At 42.9% G+C, this 19,572-nt stretch overlaps 1 long non-coding RNA gene across 1 annotated transcript; it reads left to right on the top strand.

The window, feature by feature from the left end:
• Nucleotides 1-7,104: 7,104 nt before the first annotated feature.
• LOC128853952 (uncharacterized) lies at nucleotides 7,105-18,742 on the top strand. Its single transcript, XR_008452794.1, has 5 exons — nucleotides 7,105-7,203; nucleotides 9,903-10,017; nucleotides 10,886-11,053; nucleotides 13,021-13,137; nucleotides 16,882-18,742. It is a non-coding gene; the product is annotated as an uncharacterized LOC128853952 (long non-coding RNA).
• The last annotated feature ends 830 nt before the right edge of the window (nucleotides 18,743-19,572 follow it).

Below are 19,572 nucleotides of genomic sequence, written 5' to 3' on the forward strand. Positions count from 1 at the left end.
CCAGGCTGTCCCCAGGCTGAGAAAACTCCTCAAGCAGCATCTCTGTGCTGTAACACACAGGCTACAGAGCTGTGCATTTGTGAGTATGTGAGTGGGACTAGATGGGGAGCACAGCTTGAGGAGCTCACCCAGGGGCCCTGCAGGATCTGCTGCCTAGCTCTGTCCATCGGAGGGCACAGCAAGGAGATGCCTGGTAGAAGTCTACTGAGCGCTGACCACGGGGCAGCCTTGTTTGGCTCTCAAGTGTGTAACTTACTAAGTCTCCCTCCTGCTTGAGCCAAAGGACTAGACTCAGTAATAGTGAAATCTTATACATGGTACAGTACTGATATTAGGCAGGGATGGTGTCGATAATCAGGAACGGTTGCAGAATCTTGGCCTCTCAATCAAAGCAAGTGTTCTTTGGCCACAAAGTACTAAAGGATGGCAAAGTAAATTTGAGTGAAAACACAACAGTCCTTTTTCAAGCCTTTTCTGTTTGGGTTCAGCAGTCCCAGCTGCCTGAGCATGGAGGTGGATGGATCCTGGCAGATGAGCTGAGAAGAGCTCTAGATGCTCAACAATACCTTAGAGGGCCAGAGGAAGTAAGAAGGGAATGTAAAAGGATTGCAGTGAGCAGGACTGTCACAGGGCTGTACAGCTGCTTTCAAAGCCAGAAGGGGGAACCAGAAAGTCCTTAGGGAGAGCTGTGCACTGATCTGGAGTGCAGAGAAGTGCATGTGCTCAAAGAGAAGTTGCGGTCCTGCAGAACCTGGGGCAAGGCTCTGTGTTCCTGACTCTGTTCCCTAGCCCAGGGTTGCTTTTGGTCTACCTGGGTGCTGATGGAGCTGTTGAAAGCCACACGTAGACATCAGTTTGCTTGCTCTTGGCAAGATAAATAATCTTGGCCTGTGGAACTTGCTGCCATTCCCCATCATTCTTCTCCTCAGCCAACAGGTAGTAGATGGGGAGTTCTCAACTGTGCTACTCTGTCTGCCTGTTTAGTTTGTGAGAGGGAGCATAGGGTGTTATTCCATTGGTCTATCTCCCCCGTCGCACTCCCTGATGGTCCTTAGCCTGGTTACTTCCTTCCTTAGTTCTGACACCAAGTGGAGGAGTTCCCCCACCCGAGTACAGCTTCCACAAGTGAAGTCACTACCAGTGGAGTGAGTCAGCGTGAGAGGCAGGCACTGACTGCAGCCTGGTGTCTGGGTGGCTGCAAGTACCCATTGAGGCTCCGTCTGGGTGGCTGCATGGCTCCTGGCTGGTGCAGTACCTGGAGCAGCCTTAGTTTTCTGCCGGGTAGACACCATGGTCCTTGGTCCCTTCTGGCTGACGTCCAGCCCCTCTCTCTGCCCTCCCTGCTCACCCTGCCCATTCGAACTGCCGTTCAAACGGCTCTGTTTTACTAACATACCCTGCAACTGTTTGTCACGCTTCGGGTCGCGGCGCTCCCTAGGGGCTGTTTAAATCTCCCGCGGTAGCTGCCCGGACCGCCCCCCTATGTCAGCCACAAGGCAGGAACAACTGCTTCCAGGTGTCAGAACCAGGAGCCGTCTGTCCCGCTCCCTCCTGGGTTTTCCTGGGCTTTCCCCGGCTCTGGCAAGCACCCCACTGCCACAAGCTGTCACTGCGCTGCAGTACTCACCATCCTGCTCCTGGATGTCGCCGAAAGAGCATCACCCAGTCTTTGCTGTCTAGTTCATTGTGTTTATCCCAGTACATCTGTACTTTCTTTTCCAGACCTTTGAGGCTACAAGTCACTGTAGATGAGCTGTGCTAACTGCAAGGATGCAAATTTGTGCCAGGGACAGCATGGAAATCCAGGCTCTGTCTCTGCAAATCTGCACGGGAGCAGATGTGACTTAGGAGAGAAAATCCAGTCCCAAGGCTTGCAACCTTGCAACTTGCAAGGTTATGGCAACACTTGCATAAACAAAACTTGTGTGAGCCGATACCAGCAGGCTAAGCATCTAATTCAGTTTTAGCCCGATACATGTCTTGTTCTTGTGTCTTGGTAAATGAATAGATTTTGGACAAGCTGGATATGAAGATAGCAAAACTGTCTCCAAAGTTCTATAGTTAAAGACCAGTGAAAGTCAATAATGTTGGAATATTTGCAAGAACATTGGAAATCAAAGTCCATTAAGTCTTCTCTGACTGAGGGGTGAACTAAACATTTGTGAATAAGAGTTAAGAAAACATATAGTAAAACAATGGACCTGCAACATGCCTATCTGTTAATGAGTCTCACCTGTTCCAAAGCACAAATGTTTTTATTTTCTCTTTTAAAGCCTCTCTGGAAGTTGTGAAGATTCCTACAAGTGTCTAATACCTTGTTTAATTACCTACTGACCAGATAATTAAAAATAGATATTAGACACCTGCAGTAATGTCTTTTTCTAAAAATTACTGGAAGTCTGCTATCTGTCATCTCAGTGCATTATAAGAAACATGAAAAACAAGCACCCAAGCCACCCATCTATAATTTTGAATAGCTTGAATTCTCCAATTCCTGTTTCTGTCAAGAGTCTGCCAAACCTCCCTTTATTCATAATGCCTGCTATTCATTTATTACTTCTATTTCCTTCAAGGCAAGTCCTGGAATAATGAATAAATTAATAGATAGATAGATAGATAATAAATAAATAATAAATAAATTGTAGTCCTTTTCAAAACCAATGAGCAGGTATGCTTATGCCAGGCTCAGCCAAAGCTCTTTTCAGAGCACAAGGACTGCAAACAAAAAAGCCCCGTCCCTAGGTACATGACACAGAAAGGTAAAGTCCTGTTTGCTGTGGGTTTTCTCTGTTGCAGAGGCACAGAACTGCTCTGCAGCTTGTGCTGGCACTGGAGGCAGAAGTGCGCTATCAGCCAGCCTGAAGGAAGCGTGCACACACAAATAAAGTTCTTGGGCCCCGAGTTCCCTAGAACTGAGTAAGGAACACACCTCAGTAACTCTCATGGTACTCTGTCTTTAACTCCTTTTAATATTTAGAGGTAAGATCATCAGACCAAAACATCTGTAAAGATGAGAAAAAGGTTTCTGCTGTCACGATGCCTCTTATTTTCAAAACTATTTCTAGGCACAAACTGTATAGGCAGTCCTATTTAGTTTGCTTCTTACAACTCTTACTGCAGAGTGCTTTGAGGTTGGGTTCAGGATTTTCGTGGGGAAAGGATGGAACATTTTGAATGTGAGTCCTAGAAGAAAGGAAGGAAAGCACCATACTTGGGAAAATGGCTCCAGGCAGGGATGAGAAATGCTCTTATTAGTGAAGTCCAGACTGATGGTACAATGCTTCAGTGGGTATCACAGAGCACTCTTAAAACTCCCTACTAATCTTTCTCATTTAATTTGCACGATAAAGGTGTGGTTTGTATCCCCCATGTCATTCCACTGGTGCAAAAGGGATTGGTTCTTACACAGTGATGTATAACCCCAAGCCTGGAACAACTTGTCTAGTTGCACAGAAAATCTTCTCATCCCTTTAAAAAGATTTCAGCCCCATCTGTGCTCACCACGACTGATTTGTTTGCATCCTTGAAGAGTGGCTGTTCAGGGTCCCGGGATGCTGAGGACTTTCCCCTTTAATTTATAGTAGCTAATCTGCTATTTAATCTGGTGTGTGCTGACCTCTGGTGGCAATAATATCCATACGAATTACATCTATTTCACTACAGGATCTCTTACAAGGAGGTAACAGCAAACCAGCAGGGCGGGGACCAGAGGGTGGCAAGAAATTTCTGCTCCGAATAATCCCTAAAAATTACATCTGCTAATTTGTTTGTGGAAGGCTGTCAAGCCACTATGAAGAAAAATACGATGAGTATTTCTATATGTAGCAATTCCCTTACCAAACCTTGATTTTTCTTTTTCTTATGGTGGTGGTGGTTGATTATAATCATGTCATCTACATTAAAATACAACTGTGGATGTAATTATTGGACATACTGAATTACAATTGCTCTTGGTCAATCAACTCATCATCATCGGAAGGGAGTGCTGTCTCCTGCCTAAAAGCTTGACTGCAAGAAATTTTAAGATGAAGAAATAAAGGAGCAATTAGTGTCTTTCCCAGGGAGACTGGCAGTGAGGAGAAATACCTGGTGACTGGAAGAAGGGTAATGTTGTGCCCATTTTTAAAAAGGGTAGAAAAGATGACCATGAGAACTGCCGACCTGTCAGCCTCACGTTTGTGCCTGGGAAGATCACGGAACAGATCCTCCTAGAAGCTATGCTAAAGCACATGGAAGACAGGGAGGTGATTAATGGCAGCCAGCATGGCTTCACCAGGGGCAAGTCCTGTCTGACCAACTTGGTGGCTTTCTATGATGGGGTAACCGCAGCAGTGGACACAGGTAAACTGATGAATGTGATCTATCTAGACTTATGTAAAGAGTTTGATGTGATCCCCCACAATATCCTTCTCTCTAAACTGGAGAGATATGAATTTGATGGGTGGACAGTAAGGTTGATAAGAAACTGGTTGGATGGTCATATTCAAATAGTAGTGGTCAATGGCTCGAAGCCCAGATGGAGATCCGTGACCAGTGGCGTCCCTCAGGAGTCTGTACTGGGACCAGTGCTGTTCAATATCTTTATCAATGATATTGACAGCGAGATTGAGTGCACCTTCAGCAAGTCTGCAGATGACACCAAGCTGAGTAGTGTAGTTGCCACACTGGAAGGATGGGATATCATCCAGAGGTACTTGGACAGGCTGGAGGAGTGGGCCTCTGAGAACCTCATGACGTTCAACAAGGCCAAGTGTAAGGTCCTGCACCAGGGTTGGGGCAATCTCTGTTTTCAGTACAGGATGGGGGATGATGTGCTCGAATGCAGCCCTGCAGAGAAGGACTTAGGGGTGCTGGTCGATGAGAGGCTTGACATGAGCCGGCAATGCGCACTTGCAGTCCAGAAGGCCAACCATATCCTGGGCTGCATCAAAAGAAGTGTGGCCAGCAGGTCAAAGGAAGTGGTTCTGCCCCTCTATTCCTCTCTTGTGAGACCTCATCTGGAATACTGTGTCCAGATCTGGAATCCTCAACATAAGAAGGACATGGAGCTGTTGGAACTGGTCCAGAGGAGGGCTACAAAGATAATCGGAGGGCTGGAGCACCTTCCCTATGAGGACAGGCTGAGAGAATTTGGCTTGTTCAGCCTGGAGAAGAGAAGGCTCAGAGGAGATCTTACAGCGACCTTCCAGTACCTGAAGGGGCTACAGGAAAGCTGGAGAGGGGCTATTCATAAAGGCTTGTGGGGATAGGACCAGGGGGAATGGGTATAAACTGGGGAGGGGCAGATTTAGACTAGACATTAGGAAGAATTTCTTCACCATGAGAGTGGTGAGACACTGGAACAGGTTGCCCAGGGAGGATCTGGATGCCCCATCCCTGGAGGTGTTCAAGGCCAGGTTGGATGGAGCCTTGGACAGCCTGATGTAGTGGGATGTCCCTGCCCATGGCAGGGTGGTTGGAACTAGATGATCTTAAAGGTCCCTTCCAACCCTAACTATTCTATGATTCTATGATTCTACGAATTTTATAAAGGAATTGGGGCATAAGCAGGTTCCGGAACAGGAGAGGCAAGAGTGCTTCCCTTGGGACTCCTGAAAAGTTTCCAGTCAGGAAAGTGGGCTCCTCTGCTGTGGCTTATGCTGGGAGAAGGTGTGGGGGTGCAGGGCAGCCACACCTCTTGGATCCTTTTGCTCCAGGAGCTGCTGCGGCAGATGCGATTGATCAGGGGCTGCTGGGAGACAAAGTCGAAACAGATCAGTGCTGAGGACAGGACATGACTGGGAACAGCACAGCATCTCTTGCCCACTTTCTCAGGTCTGTGGGAGGCTGAGCCCATACAGAGAGGTGAGAATAAACAACAGTCTAAACCAGAGGTGAGGTAGGTTGTCTGTCTGAACTCTGGCCTGGGTAATTAATGCAACCAAATTTTACAAGTATGTGACAACAGTGACGTATAATATCAAATGCTATTCTTTGAAGTCCTGATGCCAGATCATTCCACTGCACAGGACACCACAGCCCATCGCTTTCTGGCGTCAGGTGTGGGAGTTTGCGCAGTAGCTCTCCTGCTAGGTCCAGGTCTGCTTCAGTCAATGAAAAGGGCCTGCTCTCCCACAAGCTGTCAGTTTCTGTGCTGCTAGAAGCTAACTATGATGTTATGAACGCTGACCATGCTTATTAAATAGTCTTTGTTATTTGTTATACCTTATTATCAAAATTGCCAGGAATGTTCAGTGAACTGTTTTGAGGCTTCACCTGCCCATGTTTGTTGCTCTGTGTTTAAAGCTGCACAAGCTGATGATTCTGCTGAAAAACTGAAAAATAAACATTTCCTACAAACCTATACTTTGGCTGTATACTGCCTGCTCGTTAATCCTAACTTATTTTCCAGAGTCCTACTGCATTCCAGCCTGGTGGATAGGCTATAATGTACTTGCTTTCCTAGAAAGTTCTAGGAAAGTGCTTCCGGGAGTGCTGGAAGGATGTTGATAATAAGTAGATGTCAGGACAGTTTCTAGGATAGTCAGGGCTGTGGCCGTCTTCTTCCACATGGAGAAAATTATTTCTGTTTGCTGGGGTTTACAAATGAGTTGGCTCTTAGTCTTTGAGACTCCACTCTTTTTCATCAAGTCTGTGCTGGCTACCATGAAACGATAGACATTAAAGTATGTGGTAGTGACTGGGGAAGCTCATACATCAGCAGCTGACTTCTTATCAGCTTCAACTTTAAGTTGTTCAAAAAATGCTTGTAGGTAATTTACAGTGAAATTCTGAGCATCTTGAATCATTAAGAACAGATTAAAAGCAGCATAAGTGGAAAAATGAGTGAAACTTTCATGTCCACACCAAAGAGCCATTAACCTAAAGAAAGGTCATATAAATCTTGTGCAAGTAGTCTTTTTTCTGAAGCAGTTTTTTTGCAATAAAAATGACTGCTGCAAGTGTGAGAAGAGCACCACTAGGCGGTGGTAACAACGCAATTTTTAGGTTGGTTGGTGTTTTTTTTCTATTTTTTTTTTTTTTTTAAATGACAGTTTTATCTGTTCATGATACCACGTGAACATTTTTTTTAGGTGGTGATGAAACACCCGTCAGTCTGCAGATGTGAAATGGAAACCACAGGCTCATAGTCCTGCAGTGGGAAAGAATGTGTCTTCCCCAGAAACAGCCGCAAACAGCTTGATCACAGAAACGGGAGACAGAGTAGGTATTGCTGATTACAGAGCAGCTGACTGGGAAGGGAAGGGGTCATTTTCCTTGCTCACTACAGATTTATTTTTTTAATGCCTTCTCTATTTAAAGGCTGAAAAATGTAGATTTGTAGTCAAATTTCCACTTTTGCATTAGCATTGGGCTGCTGTGTTGCAAGATTCAGGCTGCAGGAGCTTTGGTTAATGTGAGGTTTAAAACCTGAAAGCCCCATCAAATGCCTTTTTTAAAAACAAATGAAACTAAATAAAACATATCATAGAGAACAAGATAAGGATCTGTCTTACTGTTTGGTTAAGTATGATTTTGCAGCTTTGAGCCATAAGACTGCTGCTAGGCATTGGTTGTATTCCAGCAGAACAAAATGTGATCTAGTTAATGTTCAAATGTATCTTAACCAGCCCCCTGTTCTTGCATTCTTGGTCAAACAGAAAATGCACCAGAGGAAGACAGTGGATCTGTGTTCATTAGACCAAAGTCCAAACATTGCACTGCATAAGTATTTTCTTCACCTTTGCAGCCAAGTCCTTGCCAAGGCAGAACACTGACACCCATAGTGCAGCCAAGGTTTAAATGCACAAAAAATCATACTGAAATGTAAAATTTTAATTCCTTACGTAAGCACTTAAGATGGTGTAACTACTTATATTTTCATTACGTTTAACTGAATTTAACATGGAAGCTAAAAATACATAAAAAAGGGGAATTACACAGACATATCCTCATTGTAATCTGTGATTACTTGATTACTGCACTTACAAAATGAATCCTGGTTACAGAACTGCTTACAAACTCTACAATCTTTACCATTCTAATTCTTAAATTGATGAACATTTCCAAGAGTCACTTAGCAAAGTGAGAGTTTTTCTCCTACAGTATAAAAGCTATATTCTATTTCATCGTATCAGATAAAATATCTGACATAAGAAATAATCTTACTTAATAAGTTCTTAGAAAGGAGGAAAGTTTGTTTTCCAGTCTGAAGCACATTGTTCCGTGCCTCATGCACTTCATATTTTTGTAATTGTAGGATACGTTGCATTAGTATTGTTTTATTATCTTGAATCTTACATTATTGTCAGTGTAATGATTACTCAATCTTGTGATTTATTTGGCTCAGAGGGGCTGTCACTACAACTGATCACCAACCAGACAAAAGTTATATGCTAGGAAAAGATCAGTCTTCTCAGGTGTTGCACTCTTGCCCTCTTCCTTCATTTTTTCCTCCAGCCTGGTTCTGGTGAAATCAGGATTCAGAAAGATGAGCATAACCAGGAATGAGTTTGAGACCCCAAAAATCTGAGCTAGTGGTCAAAAACTGAGTTGAAGCAGCAATGACTCAGGCCCTTATTTTGTGTGCTCAACAACAATGCCCAAGCAGCAATGCTGTTCACAGACATTAATAAGAGCAGCTGTGCAAATTGGTCACTCTGTTGCACTGAGGCACCAGGACATTCCATTTAATCCTTCTCATTAGTAAAAAAATCCACCCAGAAGAGGTCAAGAAGCTATAAAAGACGTAAAGCCTCTCCTCTCTGATGCATTCTTTGTGGTCTATTTTTACAGAAATCTCTCTTAGTTCAAACTGTTCTGAGATTAATGGTTCAGGGAGGGTTAGCCAGCCTTCCCAGCCATGGAAAAGTAATCACACCACTCAGTCAGCACAACAAATTGATAAGGTGCTGTGCAAAGTGCTGCTTCGTCTTCTGGCAGCCTGGGCCCCAAGTCTGTGTCAAATGTGCTTGGAGAATGCCACAGGAATTCAGCCAAGTGTAAATATCTTGCCACAAAACTTCTCCCAATAATGTCAAAGCAAACTTACTCAAAGGAAACAAGCCCTTCCTGTAAATACCACCAAAAAAGGCATTTTATTAGCTAACAGTGGTATTAAACATTGTTTTCCTAGAACATTTACGCCACAGCTAGTGGTTTATGGCAGAGCACACTGAAGCTCTACCATTTGTCATTGCATTTGCCAAATAAATTACAGTTTTGCTCAACAACAGCATCTCTACAAGCTGACAGAAGGTTTGCAGGCTTAACAACCATGGAGGCCCAATCCCCATGCTTTGAGTTTGTGAGAGATAAGAGATTGTGGAGGCACAGCACCTGGGCATGGCTGAGCACCTAGTGGAGTGGGACTCCTTAGCAGAGTCCCTGCACCCCTTTGGGGATGAAGTTAGTCAGGGCTAACTTCATAGATGGGCTGGTGCCTGCTTGCTTGTGCCAATCCAGCTCTGTTGCGCTTGACCTGGAGCTGCTCAGGCTGATAAAATGTCCGGAAAAGTCTCTCTCTATCCAGCTCTTTTAGAGAAATTGCTCTTTTCTTTTTGATCCATCAAGCTGTCAGACGAGCTGATGCAGAAAGCGATTAATTCAGCTCAAACCACCCTGTGTCACTTTGCCCTGATTCCGACTAGCATGGGAATCAGAAAGCATGGGTTTAATTACCTTGTCCTGTAGATTTTATTCAAAACCACCAGACCCAGGCTCTAACTCTTTGAGAACCTGATGATGTTAATAGGCAAGTAGTGAGGGTTTGAAAATTCCAAATCTGAATCTAAACTCAGGTTTTCAAAGATAACAGAGAGCGTCTGAATTTCCTTCAGTTCACAGAGCTTCCACTCAGACTATCGATGGAAGAGGATAGATACAACTTGCAAAATCCTCACCCCTTGTTTCTGGCATTTTAGTAACAGATTGCAGCATCCTTCCTGGAGACTTCTGTTTCAGACCCTCCCTGGCACCTGGATGTTGGGAATCATTATGAAAGGAAAACTAATGAAAACAGAATCGTGATGTCTCTGTGTGAGTCCATGGTGTACCTTGAACGATGTGTACTGCTCTGTGAGAAAAAATGAGAGAGCTGGTACTGTTCAGCCTAGTGAACAGAAGGCTTTGGGAGGGGAATTTAATTTATAGAAATACCTGAAAGGAGAGTACAAAGAAGATGGAGCCACGTAGTGGCCGGTGACAGGATCAGGGGCAATGCATCGCAACTGAAACACAGGAGGTTCTGTCTGAACATCAGGAAACACTTTTTCACTGAAATGGTGACCAAGAACAGGTTGCCCAGGGAGGCTGTGAATTCTCTGTCCTTGGAGATGTTCAAAAGCCATCTGGACTCGAGCTTGGACAGCTGGCTCTAGGGTTCTCTGTTTGAGCAGGAGGGCTTGGACAAGATGACTTCCGGAGGTTACTTCCAACCTCAACCGTTCTGTGATTATATGATCCTTCACTGAATATATACTTAAGCAAGTCATTCCTTGCTGCAGCATCTGGTGGATGCTATCAATGTACACATACTCAAAAAGGGATTTGACAAATTCAGAAAATAAAAATCCATAAAAGGTTGGTGTTGTAAGACCGCACCTCTACTTCAGAACACCTTTGGACAGCAAAATGTAGATGCTGGCAGAGGGGAAAGTACCATTGACTGCTCCCTACACACCCTTTATTGGCCACTTTGGGACATTGTTTCTGTGGAAAAGGGCTAGTGTACTACTGGGTAATAAATCGGCAGGGTTTTAATGGAAAGTCCTCACAGCAAGCATCTGTTATATTAAACCATTAAAAAGAGATACCACATTTGATCATAACTAAACCTTCTCTAACCTATTAAGTTAGAAGAACATTTGGTCTGATTGAGTACATGTGCCCTTCTGCTCTTATACAGTGTCTTAACGTCTTGTTAGTCAAAGCTCCTGGCTGCCCAAGATACAGCCAAACTCACAGCAGGGAAGTATAAACAGCAAAGCAGATTGAGGAGACTCTGCAAGCCCTTACCACATGCTGAGGTCGGTGGGGAGAAAACCTGAATGCCATACGACACCATGGTAAAAGGGTAAGTAAGCAATGATAGACAGACATTGGAACAAGGGTGCAGTGAGTAGCAGCAAAGAGCGACAGTTGTATTGGTATGTGACAGTTGTGAGCCTGACATGAGCATGTGTCAGAGATTTGTAGTATTTGGGCTTTAAAAAGAAAGCTGAAGAACTGGGGCAATTGGATCAGTGTCACAAAAACTGACACAGTGCTAAAAAAAAATGGGGAGCCTAAGCAAAATTTAAACCTGATTTGTTTGAGGTATGACTTTAAAAGGCACACAAGTAGTTTCTGAAAGTAAAACAGTTAAAGACTTTGTTAAAGTGCTCCATAACCTGACAAAGTCAGAACAGGAGCTGGTAGCTAGCATCAAAGAAACACACATTCAAGTGAGAAATGGAACCAGGTTGCCTGACGATGACAGAAGCAAACTCTGTCAACAGCTGTGGTACTCGCACCTGTAGAGTGTAGGTCCCAGCAGGGAGATTTGGCCCAAGCATTCCTCCACCTTGTCACTGCAAAAGACCCTGTAGTCCTTACTTGTAGGTTTGGGAAAGCAGGCTAGAGAGATTTGTAGGCTTACTGTGGTCTGACACATTCAGGTCTTCTCAGATATATTGTTTCTGTTACTAGTAACTCACATTTTTGTTCGAGTTGCCTTAGTCCGTGGTCACTGGATTTTCTCAAAGTTGGAGCTAATTATTATCCTTTCTACTATGTTTCTCCCCAGATCAAAAAAAAAAAAAAAAAAAAAAAAAAGAAGAAAGTATAAAGGTGCAAATCTTATTGCTTTTCATGCCCTGAATCTGTGTTACAGTTTTTGCAGATGAGAACAAGGTGAATGCAATCGCTGTGACTATGCCTGTCCCCCTGCTTTCTTCCTTTCTTCCTCTCTCCATAGTAGTCTCTGAATCCTTTAGCTATTATCAACCACAAAGGGTAAGGACTTTAAGGATAATTAAGACACTACAAGCTTTGTGAAAATAAGTATCAAAATAGAAGAGAGACTTTATTAGTATTTTTACTGAGGATAGAGTTTAGTGTAAGCCTGCATCCTTTTAATCAGTAAAAAACCTGAATCACAGAGTTCCTTTATAAATAAGTGCCAAAGTATGCCAAATATCACCTGGAAGTCTTACATCCTTGGACACTAGAGTTAAGTAGATAAAAACATAAAATCCTTGTGAAAGATGGTGTGTTTATTTTCACTGCTTAGGGAATTGCTTGTTCCTCTTTGAAATCCTGCCTTTCAAAAATGCTAGTCATGGGGATTATTGTAACAATCTCTGATCCCATCAAGAAGTTTTTTGTCTATCAGTTCATTCATATTTGATGTCTATATGAAAACAGCATTCCTGCAAAGTGATAGAGAGCATGGCTTTCTCATAAGTGTGAGTTTTTGCATACTTTATTCTAAATTCCATGCCTCTATAAGCAGATTTTTTTGACTAGAACTTTAGCAATATTTTCTGCTTGCCAGTCAGGAGAATAGAGTCTCTAGCTTCCTTTCTTTGTAGTAAGGACTCAAACTATGCAAAAGTATCCTCAAAGCCCCAGGAACACCTGCACTGGGTTTTATTTGCTGCAGGAGATGAAGGGAGCAGACACTTACCAGCATGAATGGTTTATCAGTTGAACCAGCTCAGGGCCTGGTGTTTATGAGGACAGCTACTGAGACCATCCATAGCTTATGCTAAATGGAGGGACTTTTCCTTAATCAGCGAAATCTGCATGTACAAAATTAAAGTGGATGAGGCTGTGCACTCCTGCTCCTTTGTTATAGGATCTGAATGGGACAGTTGAAAAATAACACAAAAATTCCCTCTATTAGATTAAATGATCAAATCTTTATCATTTTTATAAATGAGAAACTTTCCTTCCCAGACTGCTCCACTGCAGACTGCTTGCCAATTTCTTTCCAAGAAGTGTCACTGGTTTTGATCTAGTGTTTTACCCTCTTCAATCTCCGCTTTCCTGAGATTTCAGGACATACCAGAACTGGTCCCTCAGGACTGTCCAGGACAGCTCTACAGAGCTCCCCTCCTTGGCCCTATCCATCATGCATACTGCAGATCGCATTTATGGAGAGACTCCTCTGACATGGTATGTCCTTGAAGAAAATATTTTTGTGTGTATTACGAATTAATTAAAGTTGGTACATAAATTGCTTTTGGAACACTATCTTGCTATTATCTTTGCTCTTTAAAATTTTAAAGCTTGCTTTCTATCTCATTCTATTTTCCTTCCTTCCTTCCTTCCTTCCTTCCTTCCTTCCTTCCTTCCTTCCTTCCTTCCTTCCTTCCTTCCTTCCTTCCTTCCTTCCTTCCTTCCTTCCTTCCTTCCTTCTTCTCTTTCTTTCCTTCTCTCTTTCCCTTTGTCTCTCTTTTTTTTTTTAAAGCTGGATGTGTTTAATAGGCAAGTCGACTTTGAAAATGCACTTAGCAACGTTATCTTTATGTTGTTTGGGAATAACTGTGTTTCCATCCTGAATAGATGTAAAACTGTGTTTTCTTTTACATTCTCCCTGTCTCCACTTCTCTTAAACAAACTATGGCCAAATGATTGCCCTAGTGCAGTGTTTCATAACAAAGAAGAGCCTTTCACATGGTGTTGGCTATTTCTAGGATAACACGTGAGAAATCACTCCTTTCCTTTTATTTCTGTTGGAATCAGAATGAGACCCTGTTACCAAGTGACTTCATACCTTTATTACCAGGAATATGAGTACCCATAAAAACCAACATAGATTTGAGTTTATCAAGCTTAGTGTAGGTACTAAGAAGGTGTTTAATTGCCAGCCAGATTCTTCCTTCTTGCATTTAATCTGTCCTTGTTATGGCAGAGTTCTGCAGTATTTCTATAAGGAATATAAAAAAGAGAAGGTTTATTTAATTGATGTTTTGAGGACATATTTAACGAAGACAAATTTATGAACTGATCACTTCAGCCAGTGGCTTTGGAATACAGAGAATGATTTTTCTTCATAGGTGTTGTACACAGCAAAACCCATAAAAAACTTTAAGCCTTAGTGGTACAACAGAAGGGGAAAGGGAGATGTGGCAAGAAGCTGAGGTTATAGAGTTCAAGTATAAATACCCTTAAATATAGGGAGGCTCTATTACTGTGTTATTACAGTACCTTGATTTAAGAGCCTCAGTCTGACCATGAGCTACCAGTTCATGACTATGGACTCTAGAACCCAGGCCCAATCTTATAACTGGCTTGGTTTTGGTCAATGACTCCAGCTTTAACTTGCTGAAACAAGGACTACTGGCTGAGCTCTTTTATCTCTTTTTTTCTTCTCCTTCTCCTTCTCCTTCACGCAACATTTTTTTAACCAGATCATCATACACTGTGTTGTTATTTGTGTGCTTTGTGAAATTTTCCCACATACATTTACCTCACTGCTTTCTTGAGCGCATGGAGCCACTAGGAGAAAATCAAGCTTCAGCATCCACCAGGTTACAATTTTTCTTTCTCCCAGTCCTGTTTTCTTGCTGATGGATTAGCCTACTCCTTGATATGTTTTAAAACTCTCAAGGATCCAGCTGTTGAAATGCATGTTAGCTTAATCAAAAAAACAAATAAAGAGCAAAGATGTGTGGGAAAGGAACCAGCCGTACTCACTGTGAACACAGCAGTGTGCAGGATGAACACTGTTTTTTCCTCTGGTTCCTCTTGTAATTCAAAGGGTTTTTTTACCCACGAACCAGAGAGTAACATTTGATCTCTGTTTGCCTTCTGAAGTAGGTCACTGTCTAGTTGGGGAGCAGAGATACACAGAGATGATGTGTGTGCTTGCAGACCAGCTTCTTGTGGCTAAGGGGGAGCAGATAGGAAAACATAAATCAAAATAAATATCTTTGTCCCGACTGCAGCTGAAATGAGCTCCCGTGGTATCCAGGGACAGCAGAGGATTTGGAAAGGAACGTTTCATTGTGATAGTATTTTTCCCTTTGTGGGTTACTCAGAATGTCGCATGGGAAGATGAGGAACAGTTCTGAGCACAGACTAATTGGGATGAATCAGTGTTTCTAATTCCACATAGGATAGCTTCTATGAGAACTGGAGAGATTAGTGTCAAAACAGGGAACCCTGCTGGTAGAAATATTGTTGGTAATTTCAAGGGGAGCAAGAATAATTAATGCACACGAACACTCTGGGCTCTCGGTACAGGAAAAAGCACAAGGAGCACCATTAAAATGGTTTGATCTTCTGTTCTTCATGTTTTAGAGACTAGAATGCCTTGAGGGATGAAGCAGAGAACAAAGAATGCAGTGTGGAAGAAGTGAAGTCTCTGACTTCTGACTCCATTAATGGGATGATAAGTAGACTTAAAGTTTTGCAAACAGTGAGATGACAAGGTCAGCACCAGTGTTTCTAGAAGTAAAACAGAGAAATTAGTAAAAAATCAATAAAAACGAATGGGTAATTGTCAGCATTTTCCTACTCTAAGGAGAAATACTTGTATTTAAACAAACTGGACATAACATGGGTCCAAAGGGCATGATGGGCTTCTCTGACAAGAGCTGCACAGTGTCATTGTGAGGCCAGTTTCAATTATCTTTGAAAAGTTGTGGCAATCAGCAGAGGTTGCTGAGGAGTGGACTAAAACAAATGTCACCCCTATCATTGGGAAGGGCAAGATGAACCATCTTGGGAATATAGGTCAGACAGCCTTAACCTGATCCCCTGGAAGGAACTGTTGATAGAGCAACTGATCCTGGAAATAATTTCCACACATATTAAGGACAAGAATGTGATTAGAAATAGTCATCACAAATTTACAGAGGGGAAATCTCATGACCTACCTCGTGACCTTTTGTGATGAGATGATCGACTTGGTTGGTGAGAGATCAGTGGATATTTTTTATCTTGACTTGAGCAAAACATTTGACACTATCTCCTATAACTTCCTAATAGCCAAACTGATAAAGTATGGTTTAGATAAGTGAGCAGTGAGGTGAACTAAAAGCTGGCTGACCTGCCAGGGCAAAACAGTTGTCATTAGTGACATGAAGTCTAGTGGAGGTCAGTCACTAGTGGTGTACGCTAGAAATTGATACTGGGGCCTATAATGTTTAAAAATTCAATTAATGACCTGTATACAGGGCACAGTGGGGTCACTCTCAGCAAGCTTTCAGACAATGCAGAAATGGTAGGACTAGTTGATAGAGCAGATAGCTTTGCTTCCATTCAGAGGGACGTCAACATGCTGGAGAATTGGGCTGAGAAGAATCTCATGAAGTTCAACAAAGGGAGATGCAAAGTCCTGTCCTTGGGCAGGAATAACAACATGCACTAGTACACTCTGAGGATTGACTGGCTGAAGAGCAGTTCTGTATAAAAAGGATCCGAGTGTGGTGGACAAGTTGACCAGAAGCCAGCAACTTGCCCTTGTGGCAAATAAGGCCCACAGCATCCCGTGCTGCATTAGGTAGACCATTGCCAGCAGGTTGAGGGAGATGATCCTCCCCCTCTACTCAGCCCTGGTGAGACACATCTTGAGCGCTGGGTCCAGATCGGCATTTCCCAGTACAAGAGACATGGACGTACTGGAGCAGGTCCAGTGAAGGGCCAGGAATATAGCTAACACACTGGAGCATTTTTCATATGAAGAAAGACTGAGGGAGCTGGGGCTGTTCAGCCAGGAGAAGAGAAGGCCTGGGGTATCTTATTCATATGTATGAATGCCCAGCAGAAGGCATGATGAAGAGGGAGCCACAGACTTTTCAGTGATGCCCTGTGACAGCACTACAGACAATGGGCACAAACTGAAATATGAGAAATTCCACTTAAGCATAAGAAATGTTTTTGGGTTTGTCTTTTGTTTTTTTTTCATTGTAGTGGTGATTGAATAGTGAAATGGGTTGCCCAGAGAGGTTGTGGAGCCTGCACCCCTGCAAATATTCAAAATTCAACTGGAAATGGAAGAAGGATGGCAAAGAAAAGCTGGAGAACCGATGAAAGTATCACTTGGCTACAGAAATACTGACAGTTCCAGTTTGTGATACATATGGTAATTCTGAGCAGTGATGTACTATAAAAGTGCTGATAATTTATTTCCTTATATTTTTATTGCAAGTAATAAGTGATCATGCATCCTGTTTTACTTTCACTTGAAAAAGTTCCCATGAAGATTCAATGCATCAAAGACTGGACCATACCATATCCAACAAAGTCCATATTACAGATACTATTACACTCCAGATGAAAATTTTCCCCTTGGCATTGAAAAGTAGTGGAAATTGCTTGATTTCTCATAAGCTAGAAGGTTATGTGTACTTCAAGTGTTTTGTTTCTACTCAAAAAAAAACTACTCTAAAAAAAAATCCTAGAAAGGTTGAAGCAGGACAGATGAGGGGAAAATGATTCTGCAAAACAGCACTGTGGAATTTTTTATCTCAGTGTAAACTATACCAAGTTCACGGGAAAAGGAAAAAGAACCCTTCAGTAATTGCCTTTGCAGTAAACCCAGCCTGAGCTGCAGCAATCAGACTGATAATTTATATTTATCCTATCATGGGAAACAATATTAAAAAACGTTCAACTGCAGTTTGGTTTGTTTGGCTTTTTAGCACAACAATTTCAGCTCTTTAGTAGGTATGCACCTGCTCCAGTTTTGGGGTGCTTGTAGTGCTCTACCCCTCCATGACCTCACCAGACACTGCTCTGGGGGGAGTACTATTACTGCTCCCCTCTCACCTGGTAGGAAATCCACCATGGTGCAAACTGAGTAGCTGCTGCCAAGAAGGTCCAGTGCATCCCAGGAGAATGGGAGTATGTTGTTCTGGGCCGATGTCTCTGTAGGCAGCTGTCTGTGAACATATTGCTTTCTCTGTGCCTAGGAGAAAGCTGGGTAGATCTGGACAGTGAGCTGAAAGGTGGAGATATCTGTGAGACCAGATGCTTAGGGAAAAACAGAAAGTAAGACAAACTGAACGTAGAGGTGGATCCATACTTTTGCAGTTATTTGCCTGGCCTTCTGAAGTCATGACAAGCTGGAAACTTCCTGCAGCTCATAAAAGCTTAGAACAACTACTTTAGTTCCCTGATGGCAGTCAGTCAGTTACTCACTGGTGCCCTCAGCCATGAGACAGTTGTGGCATTTTCATTGCAAAACTGTTATAGGGAAGATGTCCTACAACCCCAAGCATCTGTGGCCTCGCTCCTGTTCCTGTGGGCTAATGGAGCTTTTCTCAGTCCTAGCTGGAAAAAAAAAAAAAAAGGATTTTTTTTCTAGTTCCTGCTGCATCAATGAGTGGCCTGGCACACCTGAATATGTGAAGACAATTTTAATGGTTGGGAAAAGCAGTAGCCTACACTGGTTTTATCTCAAAAGGCTGTACTGGAAGGTAACTAGCCAGCACCCTCTGGCAGATGGGGGTAAAAAGACTGTCCAAGCTATTGTGTGATAGAAAAGTCCCTTGCTGTACAGATACATGAGTAGATGCTGGTCTGATCTCCATGTTATGCTGGAGGAAGAAGCAGCTGAGATGTAGGAGGATGCTGCAAGCGTGCACAGTGAGCCTGCAGCTGTGCAAACAACATCAACCTGTGTTCAATGGCTTTCATCAGCACAGCCCGCATATATGCACAAAACCTTTGCTTCATGGCCTCAGGCCAGCCAGGATGTCATATGGTTTGTGTTTGGTCTAGGCCGGATTCAGAGCTGGTGTAAGCAGCTTGAACAGTCTGAATAACTAGAACCTGCTGAATAAAAACTGAATCAAGTCTTGTGAAGTTCTTGTGTAGCTTTTTTTCTGGCTTTCCTTCTTAAAATCGGCTACAAATTCCATGTCAAGAAGCTCCATGTTTAAGTTATGCAACTCAAGCTGAGTCCTCAAGAGTTTCTCTGACAAGAACAGAGATTTTTCCATACCTACATTGGAAAGTGGCATGGATTGACTTCAGAAGTACAGTTCTTCCTTGGCCCTTTCCTGGCACTACTTGTGTGAATCCCATTGTAAGGCAAACCTCTGTGCGTATATATGTGTGTATGTGCTCCCTTGCATGACAGACTAGCTGCCACAGAGGCTGCCATCTGCCCTGCTCTGCACTGGTGGAAATCCAGAATAATTCTGGTAACTTCAGCATTGCTGCTCAGGAGGGACACAGGCAGTCAAGGGCAGGATATGTTCCACTTAGTTAAATAAATAAAGGTCAAATATCCTGGAAGATCCATTTTCCAGTGTCCTTACTCTTGTCTTTGCTGGTGACCTCCTTATTTATTTATTTACTTATTTTCAAACCAAACTTTTCAAGGCCATTGACATCAATTTTCCAGCTTTTGTAACACGGAACATCTGTGGTCCCTATGCAGTGTCCTCTATAGGTCATGGGAAAGCTTTATCTTACTAATAAGCTCCACTCCTCTATATATTCAAGCTCAATTGACAGGGCCAAGTGTGTTTATAAATAAATATTGTCTTGTAATGACCATTTCCACAGGTCCCAGAGGAACAGAGATTTAGTCCTTTTGAGCTGGCCAGCTGCCTCCTTTGTAACAGTGAAAATAGTTTTACCCTGTCTGGTAAA

The sequence above is a fragment of the Cuculus canorus genome, chromosome 1 (assembly GCF_017976375.1).
Source record: "Cuculus canorus isolate bCucCan1 chromosome 1, bCucCan1.pri, whole genome shotgun sequence".
Lineage (NCBI taxonomy): Eukaryota > Metazoa > Chordata > Aves > Cuculiformes > Cuculidae > Cuculus > Cuculus canorus.